A 12,455-nucleotide genomic window follows, 5' to 3' on the forward strand; every position below is an offset into this window, starting at 1 on the left:
TAGGTGCTCCTTGGTACGTTCGGAATGACGATTTATCTAGAGATTTACGTAAGTCGAATCTATTATAAATCAAATTAAGAAAGTCGCCAGGAGATATGAAGAGAGGCTCCATAAACATCCCAACCATACCATAAACATGAAGTACTTCTCAACCAACACCATGCGAAGGCTCAAGAGTACTAAACTGTTCGAGATTGTGTAATATGAGAAGTTGTGCAAGGCTTGAAGGCCACAACATGCATTGTAGCCACAACAAGAGGACGTAAGCAGTTAAAGCAGAGTCAGTGCTGTGTTGTGTAGCCAACAAAGAAGTGGGCGTTTCATGTCAAAAAAAGCTAGGATACACCAAGTGACATCTAGATTACAAACAATTTTAAGAAAATTAGCTAAAGATAAAATGCTGAATAATTAATTAAAAAATCATGTATCAAAATCTAGGAAAAGAAAAACACCGTTTTGGTCCGCACTTTTCTGTTTTTAGTTAATCTTCCCATCTAAAAAGTGCATAAAGCAAGACAGCAACACCATGCACTTATCAAGCAGCATGGTTTTCAAAACAAATTCGCCCAGTGAAGCATTTCATATTTTTCTCGTTGTCAGTAGGCAGAGTATCCACCATAATCAGTAGTAGGCTCGCTGGCTCGCTGCGGTAGATACGCATGGTAAGTGGCGGATGAAGAGAGGCAGAGATCGCGATTGCAACAATTGACACTCAGTCTCATTGCGATCGCCTCTTGTTTCAGATTTTAATCGCGTATCCGGTGCTTCAGTTGCGTCGCGATTAATAATATTTCAGTTTCGTTTTATAGCGGTAAGTCTATTAATAGTCCATTTACTCACGGTAAAATATTGCAAAACCTCCGAATTCTAAAGAACTGCTTGGATTGACATGAAATTTGGCATACACCTAGCTAACATTTCAAAGAAAAAAGTGATAGTGTGCCGATGTGTGCTTTTGCTCTGGAGGTGAGTAGTACCACTTCTCGGGGGTAAATAAAAAAACGTTCAAAATAAGTCCTGATGTGGATAAAGCGACTAATTCTAAGTAACTTTTGTTCTATAGAGTGAATTCGTTTTGAGTTATTTGCCAGTGAATATGTTCATTTTTCAATAAAAAAAACACGTTTTTTGAATATTTTTTGCAAATAACTCAAAGAGTAAGTACCTATTTTATCGAAAAAAATATTTTTAGCAAAGTATAGCTTGTAATAAAGTGAAAAAAATTGTGTTTGTATGAAGCCTAAGTGTTTAGAAAAAACATTAATTTTGTTTTTTAAAAAAGTTGTTTGTAACACCAAAAGTATTCAAGTTATACTATCAGTGGCGTAACAAACTCCGTCGGCCCCCCCCCCCCGCAGAATTGGAAATGGGGCCCCCTTTAAAAAATTACTAAATGCGACTTGTGTAACAAAAACTTATGTGTTATAGCCCAGTAAATCAACGTGTAATAACTCAAAAAGTAAGTATTTGATCGAAAAAAAACAATTCTTAGCAAAAATGAAGCTAAAAAAAATTAAAAAAATTAAGGGTATCGATCCAGTAAAAGCAAAGTTGTAGCTCATGAAAAATTGTTCTTATTCGTCAAATTCCAAATCGAATATTTTAACGCGAAATAACCAAAAAATAAAACATTTTTCGGGGAATACTCATTAAATTTTTTTAAAGTATTTTTGCTAATTTTATTTTCTTAATTTTTAATAACTTTTCTCAAAACGAAATAATATGGGTCATATAAATTCACATGTAAAATACAAACCAGATGCTAAGAGGGTCACGGTTTTACGAAACGGGATGTATCCTTAACCATATGTTTTTGATGTGTTCAGTTTAACAAACTGAATTCCCCATAAATTAATTACCTTATCAGACCTTATGTCAATAACTCACAATTGGACATGCATTCCAAAACGTTTCCTAAAACTGCAGAAATGTTTCAACTTTGAAACGCCAGATTTAAATAATTTATTGCCCTCTGGTCAGATGGTAGAAACACAAACAGATTAGCGTCTGTAGTTCTTTTCAGCCACTTAGGCTACGGCTCCACGGGCTGGAAATTGACGCTAGCAGTAGCCGCAAAACGAACTTAAGGTTCCGCAGAACGGAATAGGAATAGCCGAACTGTACCGACTACAGGACTTGTGCGTAGTCGGTTCAGTTCGGCTATTCCTATTCCGTTCCGTGGAACCTTAAGTTCGTTTTGCGGCTACTGCTAGCGTCAATTTCCAGCCCGTGGAGCCGTAGCCTCAGTCAGTTGGTTACAACACCCCAGAGGCATCGGCCGCTCGCTGGGCCGAAACAATAACAAACCCTCTTACGAGATGTATAAGCAAAACACCTTTTTGTACCAAAAATTAATAAGTATATTATTGAAAATTGTTTGTGTTTTAATTAATATTATTTTATATAAATGTTTCCGTCAACACACACACCTACCGAAACATTAAGTTTCTATCATCAAAACTAAGCGAGTTACTCTCCAATTTAAGTTACATTAACCTTTTTTTTGTAAATTTTTTTTAAAATCTCCCCCTATTTAGCACCCCAAATGAAACTAATCATTACCGCTTTACAAATCACTTAACTTGTTCATCTTTTATTGGTATGCGAGTATATCTACAATTTTATTAATACATATCTATCTGATGGGCAATTTCATTTTCAACACTACACTGCTTAAACAAACCTAGCGTATATGTGTGTGAAATAATATAGCAATAACACATTTTTACATATATATTAGACGACAAGATGGGGTCCCTGACATATTGGGGACCCCCGCAAGCTTCATGCTGCGGGGGCCTCTGTTACGCTTCTGTATACTATCAAAATATAGTTAATCTGTTTTTTTGTAAAAAGAAATCATAAAAATCACTACCTAATTTAATTAGCATTCCAAATGAAATTAATCGTTAACTGTTCACAAGTTACAAGTTACTTTACTTAGTAGAAATTGATCCTGAAGCACGAAAAGGGGGGCTTAAAACAAACGAAGCAAAAACGAAGTACAGTGGAACCTCGATTATCCGTCTCTCCATTTACCGTCACCTCTGTTAACCGTCAAGGTCCCTACATAAGTTGTATTGACTACATGAGCAATAATTGTCATCAATTCATTTTTTCTACAACCACTATTCAAAGTGCACTTTTCTGCACGGTTTTATGTTAGCAAACTTGATATTTTCTCACAGTATAAGATATTTGAGATTAGTGTGCAGAAAAGTGACGTTTCTGTGCCGCAAAGTGACGTTTCTGTGCCGCAAAGTTCTTTTCTGCACAGTTGACTACCTCATTCTGAGTAACGTTATAGCCAGGGATGTAGTGTCAAATTTGACCGGAGCATTTTAGCATGGCTGGTTTCTTACTATTTAGGTAGGTGCTCCAAAGCTTATTAAGAAATGATGTGTCAGCTGGCCCAAAACCGGGGATTTTAGTCAAGAAAAAGTAAAACATGAAAGTTGATGGACCAACGCTACAGCTTAAATGTCAAATAATTATATACGTTACTCAGAACATTTAATGGACTTGCTTACTTGGCGCCTACCTTTCACTCAGGAGATCGGGGTTCAAATCCTGGCGCGGAAAATTCTTTTTGTTTTTTAAAATGACATTTTATTTTGAAAAATATTTATTTTTCTAATACCACGTTTTTATTATTTATACGAGACAATATAAAAAAATCTGTATGTCTTTTATAGAATCGCAAACTATGCATTTTTGGTCATATTATGATTGATCTTAATAAGCAAATGTGTTGTACATGAACCCCTGAAGGTTCCTGAGTTAGTAAGACCAACAATCTAAGTGAAAAGGGAGATATTATTTGTTATTTTTTTGGACACACTGTTTTTTCTTAATTTTATATGTTGTAGAACCGACAGATACAACCCTAAATTTTCACTGTTCTATCACCAACCCCCATGTTTTAATAGCAATCTAAATATTTCCCTATTCTCTATAATATATATAAAATATAATATACAAAAAACAGTTTGTCTAAAAAGATAAAAAATGTCAGGAGGGGGGTGGGGTGGGGAGGCCACGTAGATTGGTCGTACTAACTCAGGAAGCTTCAGGGGTTCATGTACAGTAATTTTGCTTATTAAGGTGAATCATAATATTTATGATCAAATGTATATATTATGCTATTTCATAAGTTCTATGCATAATTCTATAAAAGACATACAGATTTTTTTATATTGTCTCGTATAAATAATAAAAACGTGGTATTATAAAAATAAATATGTTTCAAAATAAAATGTCAATTTAAAAAACAAAAAGAATTTTCCGCGCCAGGATTTGAACCCCGATCTTCTGAGTGAAAGGTAGGTGCCAAATAAGCAAGTCCATTAAATGTTCTGAGTAACGTATATAAATATTTGACATTTAAGCTGTAGCGTTGGTCCATCAACTTTCATATTTACCTTTTCTTGACTAAAATCCCCGGTTTTGGGCCAGCTGACACATAATTTGTTAATAAGCTTTGGAGCACCTACCTAAATAATAAGAAACCAGCCATGCTAAAATGCTCCGGTCAAATTTGACACTACCTCCCTGGCTATTATATTCTGTTTACATCCGTGGACTACCGCATTCTGAGTAACGTTATATTCTGTTTACATACGTGGTTAAACTTTAGACAAATATATAACCTATAAGACAATTATTATATTTAACTATAGCATAGAAACTAAATTATGGATGTTACAACTGTTTTATTTTACAATTTTATTCTTATTAAACATTTTATAATTATCAAATAACCAATAAGGATTTAGCAACCTGTGCAAGAGACGTCGAATGAAGTAGGTTTTGTGTAAATCCGTGACTGCATAAATACGAGTATAATGTCAATAATGTGTAATAATTGTTTAAATTTAAACAAATTAAGGCAGTGCATTAATTTTTTAACTGATTTCTGTGCAATTTATTTAGGTATAAGGAATTTAAATTGATTAGTAGGTATTAATTAAATACAGTTTAAAATTTATCACATAGGTACCTATTATAATTAATCGTCGTTTGGAAATTGTGATTTTTATTTTTAGGAAAAACTGTGCTTGTAGAAAAAGTATAGTGTGAAACACGTGCAGAAAGGTAATTTCTCACTCGTTTGAATTGCGGCACTCGCTTGCGCTCGTACCGCAACTTTTCAAACTCGTGAGAAATTAGTACCTTTCTGCACTTGTTGCACAATATACTATGTTGGAGCAATGCGATAAGCCAAACGAAACTCGCTGAAATGTACAGTTCTACAACAACTGCATTTTTATGGCTATATCAACTGTTTTATTTTCGTTTCCTAAAGATGACACAAACAAAATATGCAACAATTCATCGAGTGGTATTCTCGAAGAAGAAGCCAATATAGTAGATTGTATGATCTTACGCCGATTAAGAAATTCAGCCGTTGCAAAATGTGAAGCAACAATAAAACAACAAAGATTTCAGAATATTTTAAACCAAATTGACTCGATTGTACGAACACAAATCCCTCTTATATTTTTCAACAAAACATATAAATAAAATTTGAGAGTTGTACGATGAATTCTTAATTTTTTTTGTTAATGTTCTGTTATGCGTCTTTTCGATTATCCGTCATACCCTTGGTCCGGTGCCCTGACGGATAATCGAGTTTCCCCTACATGACCGTCAAAAGAACACCTGACAATGAAAATTATATCACAATAGACAACTATACTATTGAACGTAGCGAAATTCATGCACGTATTTCCAGCGGGAATCGTACATACTATGCTAATCAAAGATTGGTGACATCGAAATTATTAGACAAAAGAACCAAAATGACTATCTACAGAAAACCCTTAGACCCGTAGTAATCAATGGTTGTAAAACCTCTGTAATCACGAAAAGGGATGAAGCGCAACTCAGGACATTCAAGAAAAAAAATACTGAGAAAAGTATAAATATGGCCCGGTGCAAGAGGAAAACGGCACATGGAGAATCAGGAGAAACAACGAGGTTAATGAATTTAACGATATTATACTTCTTCATCATGTGCCGTGCTCGTTTATCGAGCGTTGGCTATCAAATTGGCTAAAGTAATTTTGTTGACGGCACCTCGGAAAAGGGATGCAGAGGATCTGTTAAACCATTCTCTGAGGTTTTTAACCCATGACATCCTTCTTCGACCAGGCACTCTTCTTTCGTCTACCTTGCCTTGTATTGTTAAATGTAGTATATTATATCTCGGATTCTACGGATATCTACGGATTCAGAGCACGACGGTCCACAACAGATAGTATTTTCTGCTTATTACAAATACTCGAGAAAAGAACACTGAGATGTCGAGAAGTGCATTTTCCTTCAATCGATTTAACAAAAGCATATGACACCGTTCCTGTTGCGAAGTTGTGGTAAGTATTGGAGAAAACTAGTATCAGCGTTACACTAATCGACGCTATTAAAGAGCTATATAAGAACACAATAGCAAAAGTTATAATAGGAAAAGAGGTGTCTAATGGCTTTCAGGTAACAAAAAGACTGAAGCAAGGTTGTTGTTTATCTCCCATACTGTTCAACATATATATCGATGAAGCACTCAGGCACTGGAAAAATAAGTGTAAAGGGATGGGGCTATCTATTGGGGATGAAACGTTATATACGTGGCACTATGCAGATGACCAGGTAGTTATTGCCCAAGACAAAGAAGACCTGGAGTATATGGCTAGAAAACCAATGGAAGAGTACAAAAAATGGCGCCTCGAAGTAAATGTCCAAAAAACACAATATCTTTGCGTAGGAGGAGAAAATACTACAGATGACCTCGACTTAGAAGATGAAACCAATAAGAAATGTGACCAATGTACATATTTGGGGGTAAAACTAACAAAGATAGGGAGAAGTGATGAAGCCATAAAAGACAGAATAACCAAAAGGAAAACAAGTTAGAGGTGCATTGAATTCAGTATTATGGCAAAAAAATATAAGACCGGAAACGAAAAAAAAAAGAATATAATACCATATTAAAACCAGTAATCGTCTATGGCTCAGAAATGTGGCAGTTAGCACAAAAACTTAAAGGTAACCTATTGGCAGTTGAAATGGATTTTTGGAGGAGAGCAGCGGGAAAGTCTAGATTAGAACATGTGAAAAATGAGGACATAAGGAGACAAAAAAAGTACAAAGATCAATTATAGTAGAAGACATCGAAAAGAAAAACAACAACTATTATGGTACGGACATGTTAGACGTATGAGGGAAGAAAAACTACCCAAAAAGATATTAGAATGTATACCACCAGAGAAAAGAAAACGAGGACGACCACCAAAAACATGGATCCAAGAAATCTCAAAAGCAATGTCAACAAGAAATCTATCTGAAGAAGACTGGCAGAATAGACAGGCTGGGCGAACGGGAACCCAAAAGCGTATTACGCTGTGAACGGTATATTATATCTCTCTGGGTGTCGCATAACATGGCCAAAATATTCAAGTTTTTAATTTTTAACTGTTCTGACGACTTCCGTGACTTTTCGCATCCGGTGCAAAACAACTTCGTTACGAACTCTATCCACCCAACTTATTCGTAGGATTCTCCGATATACCCAGATTTCAAAGGCTTCCAATGTTAAAGTCCAACCTTCGACACCGTAGAAAAGAGTAGAGACCACATAAATTCTCACTAATCTAATTTTCAGATTCAAAGTAATGAGTAATGTTGTTTCCACATAAAAGTTTCTTTATCTTAAAGAATGCAGTTCTGGCCTTCTCTATACGTATTCTTTCTAATTTCTTTGCTCATGTCCCAGTTCTCATTTAGATTACAACCAAGGTAGGTGATAATGTTAGTTCTCTCTAATTGTTCACCATAAGCTGTTACTACTTCCGCTTGTATTGGCGTCCTACTGACAACCATCACCTTGGTCTTTGCAGAGTTTAGCTTGGGTCCATATTCATCGCACGTTATGGTAATCCTAGATGTTGAAGTTCTTCGTAATTGCTCGCAATTAACACCGTGTCATCCACGTATCTCAAATTATTAATATTGACGCCATTCATTTTGATACCACATTGAGCATTATCCACTGCTTTATTAAAAACAAACTCAGAATAGATGTTAAATATTAGTGGGGACAAAATGCAGCCCTGCCTTACTCCTCTTCGTATTTGAAGTTCTTCAGACGTGTCCCGGCCAATCCTTCAGACGTGTTCCACTTTCTGAAGAATGGCAATCATTTCAGTATGTTTTACTCGATCAAAGGCCTTCTCAAAGTCAATGAAACACATATAAACGGATCTCCGACATCTCTGCATTTCTGTACCATAACCTGAATATAAATAGTGCTTCTCTGGTCCCAAGGTTATTGTGGAATCCAAACTGTGTATCACCAAGCGATTCTTCTATTTTTTGGTACATCATAGAGTGCAAAATTCGTAGAAATATCTTTAAAACATGACTGACTCATCAAGCTAATGGTTCGGTAGACACTACATCTTTTCGCGTTTGCTTTTTTAGGTATCGTCACAAAAGTCGACAGCAGCCAATCCGTTGGTACATAGCCAGTTTGATAAACTTTATTAAAAAGATGAAAGAGAGATCTTTTACCTAAACTCTCGAAGGGCTTTATTATTTCACTCGGTATTTCGTCTGGTCGCGTCGCTTTTCTGGTCTTTACTAATCTTATTGCTTGTTCAATTTCGTCCATAGTGATGTCAGGTCCTTTAACTACTTCGTTAATTTCAAGCTCGGGCCTTTAATCATTAAACCGTTCCTCAATTTAGTCTTTCCATCTGTCTATTTTATTCAAATCAGTGATAATCAGTTTTCCGTCTCTATTAACGATGTTTTTTGTTCTGACCTGTGAGTTCTTTTATTTTTTATACATATTAAATGAATCATGTTTTCTCTGCAACTCTTCAATTTCTAAACATGTTTTCAAAGTATGTTTCTTTTGCAGCTCGTATTTTAGTCCTTGTCTCTTTAGTTTTGGTTCTTAAATTTGCGTCTTTTTTCCATCCAATTCAAGATCTCATCATTCATCCACTGTTAATTCTTTTGATTTTTCTCTTTGAAGTTTGGGAGTTGAGTTGCTTTAATAATCGTTTTGATTTGGTTCCAATGATAGGCCAGGGTAATAAGGCAAAAATATACCCTGTTCGTGACACTCGAGCAGCCAAGGTACTGAAGCGTTTTTTCGACAGGTAATACCTATGAGAACAAATTGTAACTATTTCCTGCGTAGGATCTGGCGGCCATTTTTATTTATAAACAATTTAATGTCAAAAAACGGCATTTTTTCCGTTTTTTCTAAAATCAATGGAAAACACTGTACCTTGTGGTTACATTAGTACAAACATCTTCGTGAGTATGGAAAAAGCTTTAAAATGACGTATTACACAGATTGATATACTAATTTATTGTTAATATAATTGAGAAAAAAGGTCTAAATTTCAAAAAAATTAATTTTGCAATAACTATTGTAAAAATTAGTGTAGAGCTTTGAAATTTTTGTCAAATGAGGGTTCTGTAGTGCGTAATATGTGACAAAAATTTCGAAGCGATTTATTAAATTGTTTATATTTTATTCAAATTGTTTATCCCAGAGAGCTTATTTTTTGCAATAAAATAAGTTAGCAAATTTTGAACAGCCATATCCAAACCAACTTTTGTCTTACAGAAAAACAAAAGATACTGTAATATTCAAACGAGCGTTCGTATTTATATACGACTTTATTAATTTATTTATACAAGTTTTCTTTACAAATCTCTAGCTTAAACTAACTCTATTTACAAAATTTATTCCTATTTGTAGCCCAGCCGTTATTCTGGAACAATCCACGCTCATCCCTAGATATCAGCTCATCACGCCTACTTGAATTACGTTCTCGAACTCTCTTTATCCCTCCGCCGATGCCTCGAACATTTGATTGCGTCATTATCGAGTTGTGTAGCGTTATGCAGGGGTCGGCCAAGAGTTTTCTTTCGTTACACTGCTCCCCTCTTAAGATCTGAGCGTCCCGATCAGCAACTCTAGATGAAGGCCCAGGATGGCGGAATCTACACGACTCTCCAGCTCTGCATACACCCTTCAAGAAGAAATAACAGTCTACTGTCTTTGAATTCATTCGTAATTGTTATTCATTCGTAACTTCAGGCGGTCGACGTATTCTTCGCCTGCAACATGTTCCTCGGAAGGTCTGCAGCCAAACTCTAGGTCGCAGGGCAAACGAACTTCACGACCCAACATCAGGCAGGTTGGTGTTTGACCTGTAGTTTCATTCACGGCTGAGCGGTAGGCCATCAGGAATAAATGAATGTGTTGGTCCCAATCTCGCTGATGTTCAGATACAACTTTGGACAAGTGTTTACCCATCGTTCGGTTCATCCTCTCGACCATTCCATCTGATTGAGGATGCAGGGGTGTCGTTCTGGTCTTATTGACACCAATCAATTTACAAACGTTTTGGAAAAAAGCTGACTCAAAGTTTCGCCCTTGGTCGGAGTGGATCTCCAAGGGAACACCAAATCGGCTGAAGAATTCTTTAACAAGTACCTCTGCAACGGTACCAGCTTCTTGATTCGGTAATGCATAGGCCTCGGTCCATTTCGTAAAATAATCCATGGCTACCAGGACTGTCTCATGGGTGCTTTCTTTTTACCAACTGGACCATTACTGGATGCACACAGTTCACATTTCCGGCACCATCTTCTTACATCATCTTTACAGTTCATCGAATAGAACCGTTCTCGAACCTTTTGCAGAGTCTTCGTAATACCAAAGTGTCCACCTGATGTACCGTCATGCAACTGACGCAATACTTCTTACACTTTATTTTTAGGTACAATCAACTGAAGCTCAGATTTTGTACCATCATCGTTCTCAAAGGTTCTGTACAGAAGATCATCTTTTAGTACCAGGCAATTCCATTGGCTCCAGTAGGCCTTGACTTCTGGACTACATACACTAATGTTCTGCCAACTAGGTCTCTCAGCTTGCCGCATCCAATCCAATAGTCTTTTTATAGATGGATCATCTTCTTGGTCGTCTTGTAACTGTTGGGGCTGCCATTGCTCATTAACTACGGTGGTTCGTCTCAGTCCTGTGATCTATCTCGTAATCATATTCTTGTAATCGTTCTAACCATCTTGTCATCTGACCCTCTGGATTACGGAATTGTATGAGCCATTTTAGAGCAGCGTGATCGGTGCGAAGAAGGAACTATCTGCCATACAAGTATTTATGGAAATGTTCGCAAGCCTTCACTATACCCAGCAGTTCTCTTCTGGTACCGCAATAGTTTTTTTCTAGTTTCGACCGGACTTTGCTGAAATAAGCGATGACTTTTTCCTGTCCATCCTGGATTTGTGAGAGAACAGCTCTACGACACTGTTGCTAGCATTGGTACCCAAAACAAATTTTCCTGCCTGTCCCGGGTAGCTTAATATCGGTGCACTGATCAGAGCCATTTGTAGTTGTTGGAAAGCTTTTTGGCACTCTTCACTCCATGTATATTCTTTGCCCTCCTCCGTCAAGTTTGTTAGGGGCTTGGAGATATTATCAAATCCTTTGACAAATCGTCAGTAATATGTACATGGGTCAAGAAAACTTCTAATTTTATGTTTATCTTTTGGTACTGGCCAATCTTTAATTTCTTCAATCTTTTCAGGATCAGCTGTTACACCATTACTCGATACAATATGTCCCAAGTACTTAACTTCTCGTTGAAACATGTGACATTTCTTCGGACTTAAGTTCAAGTTCGCTGCACTCAATCGTTGAAAGGCTTCTATTAGATTCTTGGCATGTTCATCAAAGGACCTTCCAACCACAATTACATCATCCAAGTAAACCAGGCATGTTTTCCATGTTAGACTTCTTAAAACTGTGGCAGGGGCATTCTTAAAATTAATCTTTCAAATGTGGCAGGGGCATTACATAAACCAAACGGCATAGCCTTAAACTGCCAAAGCCCTGATACTATCGAAAATGCGGTTTTCTCCCGATCGACTGGCTCCATGTCTACTTGCCAATATCCACTTTTTAAATCGAGTATGGAGAACCAACGAGAACCGGAGAGAGTATCCAATGTATCGTCTATTCTGGGCAAATGATAACTATCTTTTTTTGTTACCGCATTGAGCTGGCGGTAGTTGATACAAAAACGCGTTGAACCATCTTTCTTCTTTACCAGAACTACTGGTGATGTCCATCGACTGTTCGATGGTTCAATTACCACTTCTTTGGCCATATCCTTGATAATCTCTTCGGCTTCATCTCTTTTCGCAAATGGAAGTCGTCTAGACCGTTGTCTGATTGGCTGAGCGTCTACGGTATTTATTTTATGCGTTACTATGCTTGTTTTACCCTTATCCTTCTTATCAATACCAAAAACATCTTGATACTCTATCAGCATATACCTCACTTTTTCCGTTCGTTCATGATCAAGATCTTGGCATCTTTCAATGATCATCTCAACAAGGTCCTTTGGATACTT

General features: G+C 36.6%; 1 protein-coding gene across 3 annotated transcripts in view; it reads left to right on the plus strand.

Moving 5' to 3' along the window:
• The first annotated feature begins 636 nt into the window (after positions 1–636).
• LOC126889709 (protein FAM107B) overlaps positions 637–12,455 on the plus strand; it is a 412,680-nt gene continuing 400,861 nt past the window's right edge. Inside the window, exon 1 of one of the 3 annotated variants that reach the window (XM_050658242.1) lies at positions 637–811. The gene's annotated coding sequence lies outside the window, so the exon portion shown is untranslated. Of the gene's footprint in view, positions 812–839; positions 967–12,455 lie in introns of those variants that run through there. The other 2 variants (XM_050658243.1, XM_050658244.1) reach the window with 2 other exon arrangements.

The sequence above is a fragment of the Diabrotica virgifera genome, chromosome 8, assembly GCF_917563875.1.
Source record: "Diabrotica virgifera virgifera chromosome 8, PGI_DIABVI_V3a".
Classification (NCBI taxonomy): Eukaryota; Metazoa; Arthropoda; class Insecta; order Coleoptera; family Chrysomelidae; genus Diabrotica; species Diabrotica virgifera.